The sequence below is a fragment of the Mixophyes fleayi genome, chromosome 2 (assembly GCF_038048845.1).
Source record: "Mixophyes fleayi isolate aMixFle1 chromosome 2, aMixFle1.hap1, whole genome shotgun sequence".
NCBI lineage: Eukaryota > Metazoa > Chordata > Amphibia > Anura > Limnodynastidae > Mixophyes > Mixophyes fleayi.
Genome location: NC_134403.1, coordinates 100,328,617 through 100,347,756, shown reverse-complemented (window position 1 = coordinate 100,347,756; position 19,140 = coordinate 100,328,617). Strand labels below are relative to the sequence as shown.

Sequence of the window (19,140 nt, the reverse complement as noted above, 5' to 3'; positions counted from 1 at the left end):
TCACTTTGCCCATAAGTCCATCCAATATGAGTATAAACATGCAAAGGATGGTGGAGGATTACTTTCAAGAGGTAGTTGATATGGAAATGTCAGACAGTCCCTTTCCTTACTGGGAAGAAAAGCAGGCCATTTGGAAACCCATGTACAAACTTGCTTTGCAATACCTAAGCTGCCCACCCTCCAGTGTGTACTCTGAACGAGTGTTCAGCACAGCAGGGAACTTAGTCAGTGATCGCCGTAGAAGGTTACTTCCCAAAAATGTGGAGAAAATGATGTTTATCAAAATGAACTACATCTTCCACGAGGAAGGCCTTCACCATCCAAGACATCCAAGCACTGACTATTCTCTAATGGCGGATTCAAGCGGCGATGAATTGATAGTCTGTGATGATGACGTACACACTGATGAGGGTGAGGATGAAGCTGAAGATGATGCCGATAACATCTTTTTAAAACTTTCTATGTAAGTGTAGGGTGCAATCTACCCCCAAAGAGGAAAGGGACTTGTGGCATTTCCATATCACATACCATCTTGAAAGGCTGCTGTTAGGGCAATTTATCCTTAAGGGTAGGGTGTCATAGACAGAGTGACCCTAAACTGGCTTTGTCCATTTTTCATAATATTGTACAGTCTATAATGGCTGAATTTTTTAGTATTTTATACAAGTGGAGGGGGGCCTAGAGAGACAGAAACCAAACTGGCTTTCTCCATGTCAATTAATATTGTACAGTCTATAATGGCTGAATTTTTTGGTATTTTATACAAGTGGAGGGGGGCCTAGAGAGACAGAGTGACCCCAAACTGTCTTTCTCCATGTCAATTAATATTGTACAGTCTATAATGGCTGAATTTTTTAGTATTTTATACAAGTGGAGGGGGGCCTAGAGAGACAGAAACCAAACTGGCTTTCTCCATGTCAATTAATATTGTACAGTCTATAATGGCTGAATTTTTTGGTATTTTATACAAGTGGAGGGGGGCCTAGAGAGACAGAGTGACCCCAAACTGTCTTTCTCCATGTCAATTAATATTGTACAGTCTATAATGGCTGAATTTTTTAGTATTTTATACAAGTGGAGGGGGGCCTAGAGAGACAGAAACCAAACTGGCTTTCTCCATGTCAATTAATATTGTACAGTCTATAATGGCTGAATTTTTTGGTATTTTATACAAGTGGAGGGGGGCCTAGAGAGACAGAGTGACCCCAAACTGTCTTTCTCCATGTCAATTAATATTGTACAGTCTATAATGGCTGAATTTTTTAGTATTTTATACAAGTGGAGGGGGGCCTAGAGAGACAGAAACCAAACTGGCTTTCTCCATGTCAATTAATATTGTACAGTCTATAATGGCTGAATTTTTTGGTATTTTATACAAGTGGAGGGGGGCCTAGAGAGACAGAGTGACCCCAAACTGTCTTTCTCCATGTCAATTAATATTGTACAGTCTATAATGGCTGAATTTTTTAGTATTTTATACAAGTGGAGGGGGGCCTAGAGAGACAGAAACCAAACTGGCTTTCTCCATGTCAATTAATATTGTACAGTCTATAATGGCTGAATTTTTTGGTATTTTATACAAGTGGAGGGGGGCCTTGAGAGACAGAAACCAAACTGGCTTTTTCCATTTCTTTACATATTTAACTATAAGTGTAGGGTGTAATATACATTCAAAGACGATGGCTGCATTGCCAATATGCATAGATGGAGAGGAAGACAATCTGTTTTGTGTGTAGAATAGGCCTACCAACGAAGAATTAAACTGTTTTTTTGGATGATTTATTACCTCAACAATTAGATTACTTGTCTCTAAAACAGTTGGAGCACTAAATTGGGTTAATTTAGGCCCAAAAACATGGATTTTCCCAAAAAATAGCAAAACAAAACCAAACAAAACCAAAACCAAAACCAAAACACGCAATGGCGGTTTTGCAAAACCAAAACCAAAACCAAAACACGACGGTAATCCAGATCCAAAACCGAATCCAAAACCAAAACACGGGGGTCAGTGACCATCTCTAATATATATATATATATATATATATATATATATATATATATATGACAGGATGGACCGCCTATGCCATCCTGTCTGTTGCTGCTGGGAACCGGCTGGGCTTACTTTGCCACCATTCCCTTTTGTTAACCCAAACGCACCCTCTTGCCACAGTAGGAGGGGCTTACAAATGCTGCCACCATTGGACTCCTTACTCTTCTGTGTAACTGATGCTACGAGTGTACCCCGTTACTGGTGTACCTGGGCTGGTACTCTTGACCTCTTGCTATGGATCAGGGTTGCTGTGGATGGATCCCCCCTGGCCTATCACACTGACCAGAGCTGCATGGGTAGCAGGCAGAGCGGTGGTACCTGTAAAGATGGGTCCAATCCTCAGAAACAGCCGGGAATGGATTCGATTTTGGGTCTAATCTGTAGGTCACAGGATTCTCAGCATGGAAGATATTTTCAAGCAAGTCTTTGAAGCAAGAGATGTTTATTTGCAGTAACAGTGATTAGAGGTACCAGTGCTAAGGTCAGATGAAATCAGAAGAACAACTTTTAATACAAAACTGTTCTGTTTTTATACACATTTGAGCGCAGCCTCACTGGATAACCCTTGAGGTCTGAGTTTAGCTAAGTCCCTAAACTTCTGCGGGGGGGCTCCATGGTAATAGCATAGTGCTTAAGGAGGGCCCGTTTTACCAAGTCGTAGTTCGCACAGTCCGCTGGGGGCCACTCCGCGATAAGCTTCCACTGCACAACCTTGTAGCGTGGGTACCAGATACCTTACCCACTCCTCTTTGGGCAAATCATGGAGGCTACAAGACATTAGCATGACATTGTAAAATAGACTGGTAACCTTTCTGGTTCATTATTTCTTGTACTCTGTATAAATATTCTACAATGCCAGCACTAAAACAATCCTATACCATTACATTTCATTCACCATTCTTGACAGAAGGCATCAAGCACCCTCCAGCATCTTTATATTTGCTCTATGTCTAACATATGTTCTCCTCATTAAGCAAAACACATGAAACTCATTCGTCCATAATACGCTTTTAAAATCATCCACCATCCAATGTATGTGTTCTATTGTCCATTTTAATATTTTTTGTTCCTTCTTGCCAGTTTCCAGTTTGACTTTATTTTGCAACGCTGCGTATAAGGCCAGGAACCCAAAGTCATCTTTTACCGTAGCAGATGACAGTGTTATGTACTACTTAAGGAAGCCACCATCTCAGGCCCTGTAAGGCATCTCAAACTGCAGACTCTGATGTGTTTATCCTGTTGTGCAGTTGTGCATCTGGGCCTTCCACTACTTTTTCTATTCTGGTTGGTTTGTCCTGTTATCTCAAAACAGTAGTGAACATCTTTGTATGCAAACTTCAGTTTATTGTCAAGCTGAGGCATGGAATAGCCATCCATTCTCAAAACAACAATAGGCAGATGTGTTTCTTGAGAAACCTGTTTTGGTGTGGACATTATTGAACCCAGAACTGAACTTTAGACATGCACACTGAAGTATGACTGATGAAAATGAGGCTCTGCAGTCAGGAGCGGGCTGGTCCGGGGTGCAGGGGGGCCTTGGCCCCCCGGGCCGCTCAGTCTAACCGCTTTTTGACCCGGCCGACCCCCTTCCCCTGGATGCCATATTACTTGAATATTTACCGGCGGCCACATCACATCGCGTGTCATGTGATGCGGCCACCTGTGCGCCCCCGGGCTGAAATCTGCCAGCCCGCGCCTGTCTGCAGTCATATGTGAACAGTACATGATAAATAAATAATTTCAAGCAATAACAGTCATTTGCAACAGTAGTAATGTTGTAACTATATTTTTTAAATCAATATAGTGGTATTTTGATTACAAATAATATTAGTTCTTTAGACAAACAAAACATTTGTTAGTGATATTAAAATTTGAACTATATATAATTACACACTTGCAGCTCAGTTTAATATAATTTAATATTTTTTTCTTTACAAACCCTTTTTCTTTCTATTGAGTCCTTCAGCAGATTTATAACTGATGAAAAGGTTTAAAAAAAACTTTACCAATTTGTGAGCAATGTCACTGCTGTAACAGTAAAATGAGAAATGCCAGGAACACTGGAAGTCCTGTTGTTGAACCATTTGACCTTTTTAGCTTAGACATTTTAAAAGCAACAAAGTAATTTCTGTCCATTTACTACCTATTTAAAGTATATATTATATATGCTTTGGTAGAAAACAAATATTTATTCTCATTAATAACCACTTTAATCCATTTAGAATTTTTTGCGAACTTGTCCTTTGGTGGGGTAAAATGAAATACAGAGATCTGCACATGGTTCATGTAGCCTGAATCCATTAGAAAACGAAAAATTAACATTCTTTACTTAGCTATCATAAAAGAAAGGGATGAGAGGAAAACAAAAATAATTTAAGACGAAGTGAAAATTCTTCAGAAAGTTTATAGTCTTCCAGAAAATTGAATAATGTAAGTAACAAAACAGTGAATAGGAACTCAGTGGTTTCAGTCACTAATTGCTAAATGCATTGCATCCCCTTTGATCTCTGATCTGTGACATGCGGACAGCAGATAGAGATGGCTGCACTTTAGATCTGCTAAGTGCCTACATTCCGCATAATCATTTTCTCAAAAAAATAAAAGTAAGGAATACATGAAGGCATGATGAATAGTGCCTTAGAGAGTTATCACTCCAAGGACGAGAATGTTTCAAAGATTTACTGGCATACTATCTCAATTCAGCTGCTGGACCCAGTGAGTTCAACTGTCATTTCTGTTGTTATCTCTATTTTTCTTTTGGTGATTTCTGTGGTCTCGTTGGCAGCATTGGTTACCACAACTCATGCTAATTGAAAGAAAAAGTGTTAAGGAGGAGCATGATATGGGGCACAGGGGCAGCACGGTGGCTTAGTATATAGCACGTCTGCCTCACAGCAGAAGTGCTACACAGATAAGGTCATGAGTTCGATTCCCTATCATGGCCTTATCTGTGTGGAGTTTGTATGTTCTCCCTGTGTTTGCGTGGGTTTCCTCTGGGTGCTCCGGTTTCCTCACACACTCCAAAAACATACCTTTAGTTTAATTGTCTGCTGTCAAATTGATCCTAGTCTTTGTGTGTGTGGGTTAGGGAATTTATACTGTAAGCTCCCCTGGGGCAGGGAATGATGTGAGTGAGTCCTCTGTACAGTGCTGCAGAATTAGTGGCGCTATACAAATAGCTGCTGCTGCTGCTGATGATGATGATGATGCCAAACAAATATACTGGGCATACAGCTACTCCAAGCTGGTGGATAACCAAATGAGTGCCTATGCAGCACAAAAGATAAAGCTTCAATCAGAACAAGAGGAAGGTTTGGTTACTGTAAACGGTGAAGGACAGTCAGGGTTGCCAGAGGTTGACTGTATTAAGATGTCTACAACGATTAGTTCATATTTCATGTCTCCACATTTGTTTTTCCTCATTCTAGCCATACAACACCACCTGTAGCCACACACAAATATAATTTGCCAATGGCTGCTTTACTATATCTGGCTGATAATGCTTCAGCCTTACACTACCCACACTCACTTCCCCACAAAATCTTTGTTTGCAAAGGTAGATTGTTGCAAAAGGCAGCAACTTTTTGACTGCCTCCTCATGTGCAATTTTAAATGCCTTTGCAGCTGTTGACATCCAAAAATATGACAGATCTGCTTTGTTTTCAAATGCAATACGTGCCTCATTATTGCATCGAAGCTCAAGAAGTGCCTCTGCCAACCCTTGAGGCTCTTCTGGTACAACAGCCATTTCACATTTAAAGGGGTCTACAATCCAACTGACAGCATGTGAATCAGCAGCATTACCCTCAAGAATTTCATTTTACCCCATTTGGGGTAATTTACCCCTGTTCCCTGACCATTGTGCTACATTATGTATCAGTTGTTCCATGCACATTTTAGATTGTAAGCTCTTTCGGGCAGGGCCATCTTTACCTTCTGTTTCATGCCATTGTACATCATTTGTTTAGTTCCTCTCAATTTACCGTACTGCGTTGTAAAAGTGTGCACTTTATAAATAATGGCTAATAATAATCAACAATTTAAAAAGACCAACTGATCTATGTTTCTGAATGTAAGATTAGTGAAGTAATTTACTTAACAATGTAAAAGTCAGGTCTGGATTTATGAAAAGGAAAAAAATCCACAGCCTATGATGACACTATTTTACCATTAGATCTTCAAGGCTTCAGGGTAATACTTTAAAAAATTATTTGCAATCATTACCAGAGCTTCCATTTAATTATGTAAATGATTTCAAAGTGTATTTCTTACAATCATACCCTTAAGTAATATGGCAGAGTAACAATAAAAACACAAACACGTTATGCATGAATACTGTGCATCATCTTTAGAGAGTGTACATTTGGGCCCATGTAATTCCATTTCCGCTTCCTTCATTTGTCAAACATAGAATCTAGGAGGAAATAATTCCCTAATGCCCATGTGCATAATTACTTATTCAGAATTACTGCTACCTTATCGGAATTTGGTTGTTTGGTCAATGATAACACTAAGCGCTACGGAATATGTTGGCACTATATAAATAATTGATGATGATGATGATGATGATAAGAGAGAAGGACAATGCCAGTGTTAGCCATTCCACCAGGATTACCACCTTTGGTCCTTCACAACATTTCTCTTTGTTCTGATGTAATATGACAATTCCTATCTCTAGTCAGCCAATCAGAATTTAGAAGCAGGTCCACTAACTGCATCAAGTGCCCTGGATGCAGTTAAGGGAAATATTAAAATAAGAACAATTTTAAAAGCCCCCCAATAACACCATCAAGACAGTTTGACATGGAAAAGTATGTGTATTTTTACAAAAATATTACAAATTCTTTGACTACAGTATGTTATTAAATCGATGAGATTAAATATTGAACATTATTTACCATCTTGAACCAGGCAAAATTCTGTGCATCACAGACAGATGTTGCCATGTTCCGTGTGTTCACATGTAACATGTGCTTCTGTTGTGATGAGTACATTTTAATGCTAAAATTAAAGCTAAATAACATCAGGGTAAGTGGTCCTAGCCTTTAAGTTTCAGAAGCATTTGAGTATTCAATTGCTCTGTACTAAAACAGAAAGCAGGAACATTTTAAAATCAATAAGTTATTTACCTGAAATGAACTTTATGTACTTATGTACACACACATCATCTTAATTAATGTTTTTCTATCTAGGGGGACTTTCAAGGAAATGTATCTACTTACATCTGCATACCGAACTTCAATAAATCAGATCCCACTATCTCATTATTGAATAAATTGTCATCTTTGCTGTTTTTGCTTAAATGTTAATTCACTTCAGATAAATAATGAATATTAATTTTTTGCTTTATAGTTTCACTTTTAATCTGCGAGTTTGCCTTTTGAATTTTCTTCCAGTCCAGTTTTATCTTGATCAAAAGTCTTGAGATGATACCACCTTGATTTCTTTTTTCTTTTGATTAGTTCATTGGGGCTTTGCAAGTCATTGAAAAGGCTTTTCACCCAGAACTGCTAGCATGGCGTTTACATAAAAGAAGCGTCATGATTAGAAGAACTCTCTCTTCAATAACATGTTGCGCGCATCTCCAGAGCACAACAGTTTATTCTTAATTTAACCTTTTTAATAATATCCTTCGTTTATTCATGTCTATAAGTATAGTGTTATATGCCAAGTATTTATAGGGGAAAAATATTAAGTATACACAAGAATGGGTTTGAAAATCTCTAATGAACCCATTTAAAACTAGACTATTTTCTTGTTTCATATATTTGAAATGTGAATTAACTCTTGTAGTAAAAAGTAACCAAAGTATATTCTATTATCATGTTATGGAAAACAGATGACATACTTATTTACAGAGAAGATATTTGGGGCACAGAATACCTGGCCACATTCCTGCATACTCTTATTTTATTTGCTGACACTGTTCCCTTTAAAGTTTAACTACAATGTACAATGACTTATGAAGTTATAATACAAACATATGAGTGCTAGAAAAATAAATATTTTAATCAAATTTCACTTAAAAGTTCCTCCACACCTTCTTGGCTAAACTTATTTGTTTAGTAGAATTTATATACCGCCAATCATATTACATCACTGTACAGAGAATATCTATCATTCACATCATTCCAGTGTCCCAATGGATCTTACAAAACAAATTCCCTACTATATACACACACATATAATTGTCCGTTTTTATTAGAAACCAATTAACCAACCAGTATGTTTTGGGAATAAGGGATTAAACTGATGCAACTGGTGGGAACCCACATGAACACAGGAAGGACATAACAACTTCACACAGATAGGGCCCTGCTCGGAATCAAACCCATTACCCCAGCGCTGTGAGGCAGCAATGTTAACCACTGTGCCACTGCCACTGTAATTTAGATTTAACAGCTCATTTTTAATTGGTATCCCTGTTGGAGTATTGAAAAGCATGTTGGCCTTAGCACCTGTGAGGTTCTACAGTGAATAATCTCATTCAGGATAACTCTCTCCTGCTTAGGTGTGATAATGATTTCAGGAAGTCTCTCTTGCTTCAACATTTCCCCCAAGCACTCTATTTGAGGCAGCTTGGAAATATATTTTGGGTGCATTTTATTATTTTTATGTCTGCTTACTCAGAACTGAACTGGGGATTCATATATTTTGAAGCACTTGTCGAAGTCAAATAATTGGATGAACTCTTTCTAAATTAATAAATACCGATTGTAATGTTTTCCTGTACGATTGCAATTAGTATGCAAAGGCTTACTGTCGCTAATTATGCAATCGCATTGGAAAACATAGTAAATACACTTACATTCACACCTACATTTGTAAATAGTTCACTTTTAATAAAGTTTCCAACTCACATTCTTTTATTAATATAAAGGACTTAGATATTTTATTACACAAAGGTTACACATTGCGATTGCTAGTTATGATTAGTATAAGACTAATACTCTGTTAATGGGTTAGTTTAAACCAGATTTGTGGCGGTTCCCTGAGGCAAGACACTTACACAGCTGTTGGAGTGAGTTGCCCCCACCTTTGGAGAAGCATTGAACTAACCTATAACCTGCATTGTACTGGACTAACTTAAACCCTGAACCAATAAAGAACTATGTTAGTGTTTTCTTTGTGTACATTGTGACATCATCACTGTTTTTTTCAAACCAAACTGTATATAAACAGACCACTGGTACAGTCACACTCTTTTTGACAACACAGACTTCAGGAGTGATGAGCTGTTACTGGATCCAGTGTGCAAGCGTATGTATCGGTTATACTTATTTATATTTTGCTATTAAATCTCTTTGTGAGTTGGATCCACATTAATTGCATTGGACAATCTTTATTTGTAATGATAGGACATAACACTGTACAAAATGTCTTGCCTCTGTGTGACGGGGAACGTTATGTATTATAACTCCCTTATAAAGTACTCAGTATAGGTAATGTAATCAAAAAATGATTTTAAGAACTATATTATTTATAGTTTAACACTGTAAAAGTAACATATTTGGGGGTAAATGTATCAATCTGCTGGTTCTTCAACACCCGCGTGTTCAGTTTCTTCCGCGATTAAATTTCAAGCGGCACTGCATTGTAAAGGGTTAACTTCCCTTTACAATGCAGCGCCGCTTGAAATTTTTTCGCGGAAGAGGCTGAACACGCGGGTGTTGAAGAACCCGCAGATTGATACATTTACCCCTTGGTCTCAAACAAGACATAGGGCTAGATTTACTAAGCTGTGGGTTTGAAAAAGTGGGGATGTTGCCTATAGCAACCAATCAGATTCTAGCTGTCATTTTGTAGAGTGAACTAAATAAATGACAGCTAGAATCTGATTGGTTGCTATAGGCAACATCCCCACTTTTTCAAACCCGCAGCTTAGTAAATCTAGCCAATAGAGTTATTAAACTAACAATATGTCATGTCCAGCAATCTTTTAATTTCAGTTATACTAAGTGGCTCAATTTTCAAAGTCACTGCTGTTTAATATAGATTCATATAATGACAAAGGAAAAGATACAATAACACTGGTTGCATTTTTTAAAAACAAAATCCAAACTACATGTACGTTTTTCAATGAGATACAATAGCTCAGTGCAAAGGCTTAATTATTCGTTGCACGAAAACCTGTTCTTATTATTTAGTGAGCATATGCTGAGCTGCAAACTGAGATCTGTTGAGACTGTGATAGCAACACGTAGCTTGGATACAATTGAGAATCAATTATCACAAAATAATTATTTCTGCTGTTAACAGTATGCTCAGATACAAGCTTTAGTTACCAGTAGAGTTTTCTTGACATAGATTGTCTGTAAAATGTATTCACCCCCTTTATTCACATTTTAATTTCAAGGGATCAACATGGATTTACCGTATATACTCGTGTATAAGCCGAGTTTTTCAGCACATTTTTTGTGCTGAAAAAAGCCCTCCTCGGTTTATGCACGAGTGAACTCCTGTTCTCCCGTCCCTCAGCTTTAAACTTCCACAGTGGAACGTATGTGCGTTCCATTGACAGGAAGTTCGGCATTTGGAACGCAAACTTGCGTTCCAAATGCCAAACTTCCTGTCTGTGGAACGCACATGCGTTCCACTGCGGAGGTAAGTAAAAGGCTGAACTCCTCCTCCTGATCACTTATTGCACTGCTTCAAGGTGATGACCTTTCAGCAACAATAGCATCAAATGTAAGTGGCATTAACTGGTGCAATGAGGAGACATGGAACTGGGGCATTGACTTGCAGCCTATTTGCACATTGGACCCTTAATTGTGGACACTCATTATAAAAATCTAGCGGTCCCAACAGCGCAGTGGAGGAGATCCCGGGGGAGGAAAACTCCATGATTCTGGTAAGGTGCAGCAACTTTAGTAGCCCGCCACAACCAATCAGCATTCAATGACAGAGAGGTTTTAATCACTACAGCATCAATTTGCTTATTTTTTTATATTTCAGGCGCTGGTAGCAATGGTTGCTAAAAACAGGAACTAAAATGTTAGTTTAGTTAACATATTCAGGGAGATCTTAGACTCCAATTTTCCCAACCTATCTGCCATGTCCTGCTGGATCCACCAGAACCTGTAAGATATTAGTTCCCCTCCATCACTTACATATGTCTCCTGTTTACCAGTATCTGCTGCATTTCCCACCCTAGGCTTATACTCGAGTCAATAAGTTTTCCCAGTTTTTTTAGGTAAAATTAGGTGCCTCGGCTTATACTCGGGTCGACTTATACTCGAGTATATACGGTATTTGGGAATTTGTACCACTGATCAATGTTGAATATTGTCAAATGGAAAACAGCTTTGAAACTTCTTCTTAATTATTTAATTACAATTAAAAAAAGACAATCGTTATGTAATAACATAAGAATTCATCCATTTTTCTAAGATACACTTAAATAAACCCTGGTGCAATTACTTTTCTTTAAAGGTCAATTGTGTACAATTAAAGTGTTTCAATTGATTTTAAAATAAATATACTTTCTACATTATTAGTTCATTTTCAAAGAATAACTTAATCGTGAAAACCAGAGGACATTCAAGGCAAAGCCAAAGAATGCTTACTAAAAAGAACCAATAAGGGGAAGGATATAAAAAGATTTCAAACACTTTTAATACCCCTCACAACACCATCAAGTCCATTATAAAGAAATGAACAGAATATGGCATTATGCTTTGTTTAGAACAAGCCCTCAGTCAAAATTGAGCATCTCTACAAGAAGAACACTTGTTAGGGAGACCAGCAAGAGGTCAATAGAAGAGAGAGTTATTGTCTTAATGGGATCTTGTCAAAACACACACAAAACCTTACATAGAGTTTGGCAAAAATGCTAAATGGAGGAGGAATTTACAATGTGATGAAACCAAGATTGAACTTTGTGGCCTTATTGGTGCTATGTTTATATAACACTTCATATCATCCCAAGAACTCTATCCTTACCATGAAGCATGGTGGGAGCATGCGTATATACCGTCTTCAGGTGCTGGAAAAATTGCCAAAATAAAGATCAAAATGGATGGAGCAAGACATAGACAAATCTTGGAGAAGAACCTGCAGCAGTTTGTAAGAGATTAGCAGGACAATGACCAAAGCAAACAGCAAAGGCCACATAGAAATGGCTTAAATACAAAACAATCAATATCCTGAAATGGCCCAGTCAAAGGCTAAACCTTAATCCCATTGAGAATACGTGGAATGATTTGAAAATCACTGTTCACCAAAAGTCCCAATCCAACCGGAATTAAAGCAATATTGAGGAATGAGCAAAAATTGCAGTATCCAGATGTACAAAAATGAGCGATATGTACTGAAATAGACTTCAACAAAATATTAAAATAGAGGGGGGATAATACTTGTGTAACCAAATATTATCTGTTCTATTTATAAATAATTAAAATTTAGTAGTAGTTTTATTATTTGACATTACATAGCATTTTGTGTACATAAGTAGTAAGAATTCCAAAATAAAAACATTTTTATTCCATGATGTAAGAAAATAAAATATGAAAATGATAAAGGGGGTGAATACTTTCTATAGCCACTAGGGGGGGTATTCAATTGTTGCCGTTAACGCTCTCAAACAAGCGCTCTAAAAATATTAGCGTTAATACGGTAATTACTCGCTAAATTTCATCTCGCAGCTCCCTGAGCTGCGAGATGAAATTCAGCGAGTAAACTACCGTATTAACGGTATTTACGCGCATATTACCGTATAAACTGTAATATTTTTCGAGCGCTCGTTTTTTTTTTGTTTTAGCGCGTTAAAAGCAACAATTGAATACCCCCCTTTATGTGATATAATGTGCCTGTTATATTGCAATGTATTTGTAAATTCTTTTTGTTGTTTTTTTCAGCTTTCTCTTTTTCAGGAGATTAGGAAAAAGATAGTAGCATTACTAGTTGTACTGTACAATGCAAATCAATAAAACAATACCATTTGTAAAGGCATAAATTCAATGTACAGTAGTATGTTTTATTGTGTTAAGGTGCTAGGTAGCCTTACACAACAATGGGCCTGATCTGTCATGGCAAGTATCTGTCAATTTTGAGCGTATAGTATGGAAAATCATTCTTTGCATGCCCAGAACCGGGAAATAAGGCTCTGAATGCAGACTTGTCTATTGCGTCCTCATACGCAAGGGACACTTGCATGCTATAACATGTGTTTGCAATCATGAGCAACTGTAAAAATTTATTTTTTGCTCGACATTAACAACTTTCTAATAAATGTATTTGATTGAAAATAAATTTGTAAACAAAAACCTTCCATTAACTGTTTTATCTTTGATGCCTATATTAATAACAGGTGACTTAAATTCAGTTTTTTTTTCCTGTGCGTTCTTTGGCAAATTTATAATCCACATAAGTATTAGATGTATCCTGCAGTGTCTTGTGTAGTAGGGCACAGCAGACCTGCCCCCAATTTCAACAGCACACGTATCTTGAGATCTGTGTCTTCATGAATTCGGGATTACCAAAGCCTAAATACGTGTGTAAAATACTATGCTAAGTATGTGCTCAGAATACATACCTTGAATCAAGTCCAATGTCATTTGCTTAACATAATGCATCTCACTTTTCACTCTTTCATAAAACAGCAATCTGTTGAGGTCTTTTTAGTTAGTGAAGAATTCCCATATCAAGTAGCGTAAGCCATAGGTTCCTTTTTTTTCTAAATTATTTTGCACTACCAACTAAGTACAAGGAAGGTTTGTCCACACCAGTAGATTTGTTCGCTGAAATAAGTTACTGTTCTAGTGTAAGACGCAGACCAGTCTATAGACACAAGTCCTTTGCATAGGGAATAAAAGCTGAATAGCCCCCAGTTACCCTAAAAAAACAGGAAATGCACAATTTCCACCCTTTGAAGCTCATTTAAATATCATGACTATAATAGAAAACTCCAAGGGGCAAAGAACGACCAAGTTGACCAAGTCCACCCAGCTCCTCCTGGCTTAACAGAAGATGCAAGCTTTTCCACTCCCCGTAGTTGCTGCTACCTTGATGTGTTAATCCATGTGCATCTCTGAATAACATGCAAACTAGTGAAAAATAAATTCACAAAATACTGCTGTGAAGCGATGCCACACTATCACTCCCCACAAAATAAAAGTCTTCCGTCTGCTCATACCATAATTTATACCTTTGAGCATTAATGAGGGTGACCATCCTCAAATGAAGAAAGTCCTGTTACTCATTTTACAAGGTAATTTGCTAAACTAAGTGGTCATTTGTAAATGCAGAGAGGGTTACATGTGACTGGAATCCTCCTCTTGGCCACAAATACTATTAATACATTGAGAAATAAATGTAGCAATGCCGCCAATTACAACTCCTTTTAGAGAACAGTGTGATTTGTAGACTTCTCAGGGGTAAGAAACATATATACAGTAGTTCTTACCATGTATACTGTTTGAATAATTTATAGGGTTCCTGAATATTGTGATGAAAGGCAAATTGCAAGCCAACCCTGTGTTATGAGCTGCGGCGGTGCCCAGCCGCCGCGACTCTCCTACCTGCGTCCCGGCCGTCGCTATGGCGACCGGGACATCACTTCCACCTATGACCAGGCTGTTGCCGGGGCAACGGAGGGACGCTTCAGCGCTGCGTCCCGGCAATGAGAAGCCGGGCGCATGCGCCCATCAATATTACTAGCCTACGGGCTAATGAATTTAGGTGCAGGGGGCTGGGTATTATCAGAGCCAGGCTCTGATTGGCTGTCCTCACTATTTAAGGCAATGAGGTCTGCTACCTCATTGCCGGTTATAGCTTCTGTGCTCCAGTCTGCTGACCTGCTAGTTCCTGTTCCTGTATTCTGATACCACTACTGACTCCCCGTGTATGACCCTTGGCTTTGAATTGGACTTCGCTCGTGTTTCCTGTTACCCTGATCTCTGGCCTGTTTACCGGTTCTGCTATTCGCCTGTGACCCCTGACCTCAGCTTGTTTACCGATACTGTTGTCTGCTGCCGGCCCTTGACCTCTGCGTGGACCTGACTCTTCTTGCCTGGGTTCTCCCCAGCCGGTACACACTTCACGACCCTCTGTCAGTTTGCGGCCCAGTCTGTCCCCACCATCAGGGGCTCCAGTGAACACCTGATTGGCAGAGTAGATTCCGGGTTGTGTTGTGCCGGCTGGAGGGGTTCCTAACACCCTGAAAATAATCTGTGCTTGCCCCTGCAGTTACCCAGTGGTTATTATATACTTTACAATGAATTACATATAATAAAAACATACTTTTAAGACAAATTAGTTGACACAGTCCCCAGTGATAATTATAGAGGGGGATAAAGGCTTAGCAAATTTACTCTTTTATACAGGACTCTTATTGGATAATTTACACCTTATCATCGATTTCTAATGTGACTTGCTGTCAACATATATATTCTCATTTCTGTAGGACAATGTGTACTGAATTTATCTATGAATTTCTGAGCTCTGATGTTCCTCTTCTGCCTCAGATTGAAGTAATAAAACAAAACATTTGTGAAATAGCATCCTCAAACTCAGAAACATTAATTGTATATAAATGAATAAGTAATCATATATATAGGAATAATAAATTTACACTGCTCAATAGTTATACTTTCATTTATTTTCTAGGAGACTAAGCACAGAATTAATATTTGTTGGCTTGGTGATAAAATGCAAGCTATGACCCCTCAAAGGCTTAATAGGATTGGGCCATAGCTTCACTGTAATTGCCTAATAATAGTTTAGTCCTTGTGCTGCAATGTTGGTATAGTCAGCAGTCACCTCTATTTTATTTATTATAAGACATAAATGTGGATAAGCAGTGACTCAGTAACTACTAATGAATTAATCAACCATGATATATGAAGTGTCTTGTCCCTGAAGCTGTAATTCAACATCACGCTCATATACAATTAACAGTGAAATCTTTCTACTAGACATTGTTCCAGAGACTGCAATCTGGTACTGAAATAGATTACTGGAATTTAGAACAAGACTTTGGTTTTAATTGGGCCTTTTCTGCCCGCAACCCATATATGTTCATTTGTATTGTTGAATGATTTACACCCTACTTTTTGACTTCAAAAAATGAGACAGCTGCCTAAAGTTGGGGGAAAACTCCCTTACTCGCTCAGACTGCAGAAAGCAGTTTTAGGGGTATATTTACTAAACTGTGGGTTTGAAAAAGTAGAGACGTTGCCTATAGTTCTCATTTATTTAGCACATTCTACAAAATGACAGATAGAATCTGAATGCTTGCTATAGGCAGTATCCCCACTTTTTCAAACCCGCAATTTAGTAAATATACACCGTGAACTTCCTGAATAGCCTGTTTGTGGACCTTAAGTCATGTTGAAACACAACGATCAATACAGCTAACTGTGTAATTTGCAAACTATTCAGATTCAGAGTCCAGCTCATAACACCAATGGTTCTGATGAATGTTTCGCTCCAAAAAAACATACTGGTAGGTTAATTGGCTGCTAACAAATTGAGTATAAGTGTTTTGAATTATCTCCCACACAAGAAATTGTAATTATTATATTACATATTATAGGGTACACATGGGCAATGTCAAGACAAATGTTTTAATAGATAAAGTAAAATGGATTCTACTAGGTGCTACTTCCAGTAGTAATGTATTACAGTAGAGAAAAAGGGAAAAATTACTACTTAGACGGAAGGCACACTACCGTAGAGAAAAAGGGACAAAAGTACTACTTAGACGGAAGGCTCACTAGTGTGCCTTCCGTCTAAGAAGTACTTTTTTCCCTTTTTTTCTGCTAACAAATTGACCCTAGTCTGTGTGTGTGTCTGTCTGTGTGTGTGTTAGGGAATTTGGACTGTAAGCCCCAATGGGGTAGGGACTGATATGAGTGAGTTCTCTATACAGCGCTGCGGAATCAGTGGCGCTATATAAATAAATGGTGATGATGATGAATGAACATGTTTTTCTTGTTAGTTTAACAAAGTATTTCAATGAACCTAATCATGTCAGAATTGCTCATCTCTTCTTGCTATCAGTAAAGAGAATTCAGTAACATGAAAAATGGCTTTATAGATAACAGTAACAATAACTACTCCTTTAGATCACATTTATATTATAACAAAAATATAAAAATGTATAAAACTATTATAAATGTTTCTGTGTAGGGCTAACACTTTTTTCAAAATTACATGACAATTAAGTAAGTTGGAAAAAAACTACTTAGGAGGATAGTGCATATCAGGTATGTATGTACATTACAAATAAGCAAATGTCATTAAATGGAACATCCAGAGAAACTTAACTGCTTACTTCCATAAGTTATGGACCTCATAGGCTTTCTATCACAACCAATATCTATTTAGTATTCACACTCTGCCATTTGTTTGTATTTAGCTTGCAGTACATCTTTACCATCAGAGGTGCTGCTGTTTTAACTTTGAACATTCCACCTCATCTGCAGGAGTTAACCTCCTTCCCTGATTAGTGGCTGCAACGGTTCCACTGCTTTATATACTTGCCCCAGACATTGCTCTTTTCAGTTCATCACTTGTCCTTGCTGCTGTTAGCTGAATACCCTGTTAATATTCTGCTCATCTGCCAGTGACCTGACTATCCCTGATTGGTGCCTAGATTGACCTATTTCTTGTAACCCTGACTATTTTTATAGCTGCCTGGGCCTACCCTTTGCCTGGTATTTGACTCTTGACAGAGATGCCACCTCCCAGCCACAGGTTTGTGGTGTCCATTGTCTGCTCCATTGGACTCATCTGTGTTTTACGTGTTGTCCATGAGACCATTGCCCAGCCTCAGGTTTGTGGTTCCTGCTGTGTGCTCCATTGGACTTCCTGTGTTCTGCCTGCTTGTCCATGAAACCATTTCCCAGCCTGTTTCACCATCCAGATTTACAGCTCGATCTGGCTTCTGCACCATCCCTTGTACAGTATTGCTCTCCAGCGCCATCTCCACACAGGCCACAACTGGCATTACACCAAACCTTGAATGTTTATTGCTATAGACCAAACTATTAATCATTCCCTGCATCCGTGGCTCAAACCTGGCTGACCTGCTACCTTTTACTGCGGTTAACCCTTGCTATTTCATATGTTTGAAACACATCATTGCTTGTACTAAGTTGCTGTTCACATGTTCTCTGCACCAATTGGCTTTCCATGTGTATCTGCTTTAATAAACATACTTCATTTTATTCAAATACTTCTGCCTCACTGAGAGTTCATACTAGGAATCATAACATTTAGATGTAAATTTATCAAGCTGCGGGTTTAAAAAAGTGGAGATGTTGCATATAGCAATAAATCAGATTCTATCTGTCATTTTGCAGAATGTATTAAATAAATGATAGCTGGAATCTAAATGGTTGTTATAGGCAACATCTCCACTTTTTCAAACCCGCAGCTTGATAAATTTATCCCTTAGTCTCTAAGTTTAAGTTTGGTCTTTTTCTTTATGAGTTTCTGGTCTATTCTCCTTTAAACCAGTGCTCTTCCTCTAGGCCCTTATCCACATGGCCTACCATGTCCGCCTTTCTCCATCCTGATCCCAAGCCCCATTGGCCCTCACCCAACCACCTTCCCAATATAGGTGGTAACATTTGTATTGCCAGCTCTTGCTTGTATTCATGTTTTTTAAATCTAAGTTATAGAACTATATTTCTTGTTGAATGCCTGCTTCTGTTGTGATACTGTAACCCTGACCTAATCTTTGCAATGCTTTCAATAAATAGTTTTAGGGAAACAAAAAGAATCGAGTGAAAGGGAAACCATGACCTTCAAACCAGCTTCAGAAAAAAAGGTATAACAACAACACATATCAAATAGACACAGTAAACAATGCATATTTTGCCCATCGGTATTTGCCTCTCTCTGTTTTTCTTGTTTAAGCTGTGTCAAATTTAACATTGTTAATTTGAGCATGTTTAATTGCTTAACTAAGTGTAAGCTTAAAAAAATCTCCTGAATCATCTTCATTATTCATTTTTGTACACTGTACAAAAATACACTGTATATTATTTATGATAACTGACTACAAAAACTATTTTATTTATATATTCTTTATTACCAGTAATATGTCAATTTGTGGAATTGTTGAAGCTATTACTTAACTAGGG

At 38.0% G+C, this 19,140-nt stretch overlaps 1 pseudogene; it reads right to left on the bottom strand.

Moving 5' to 3' along the window:
- Positions 1-17,975, bottom strand: part of LOC142139839 (calcium-activated chloride channel regulator 1-like) — an 85,223-nt pseudogene extending 67,248 nt beyond the window's left edge.
- Positions 17,976-19,140: the final 1,165 nt, after the last annotated feature.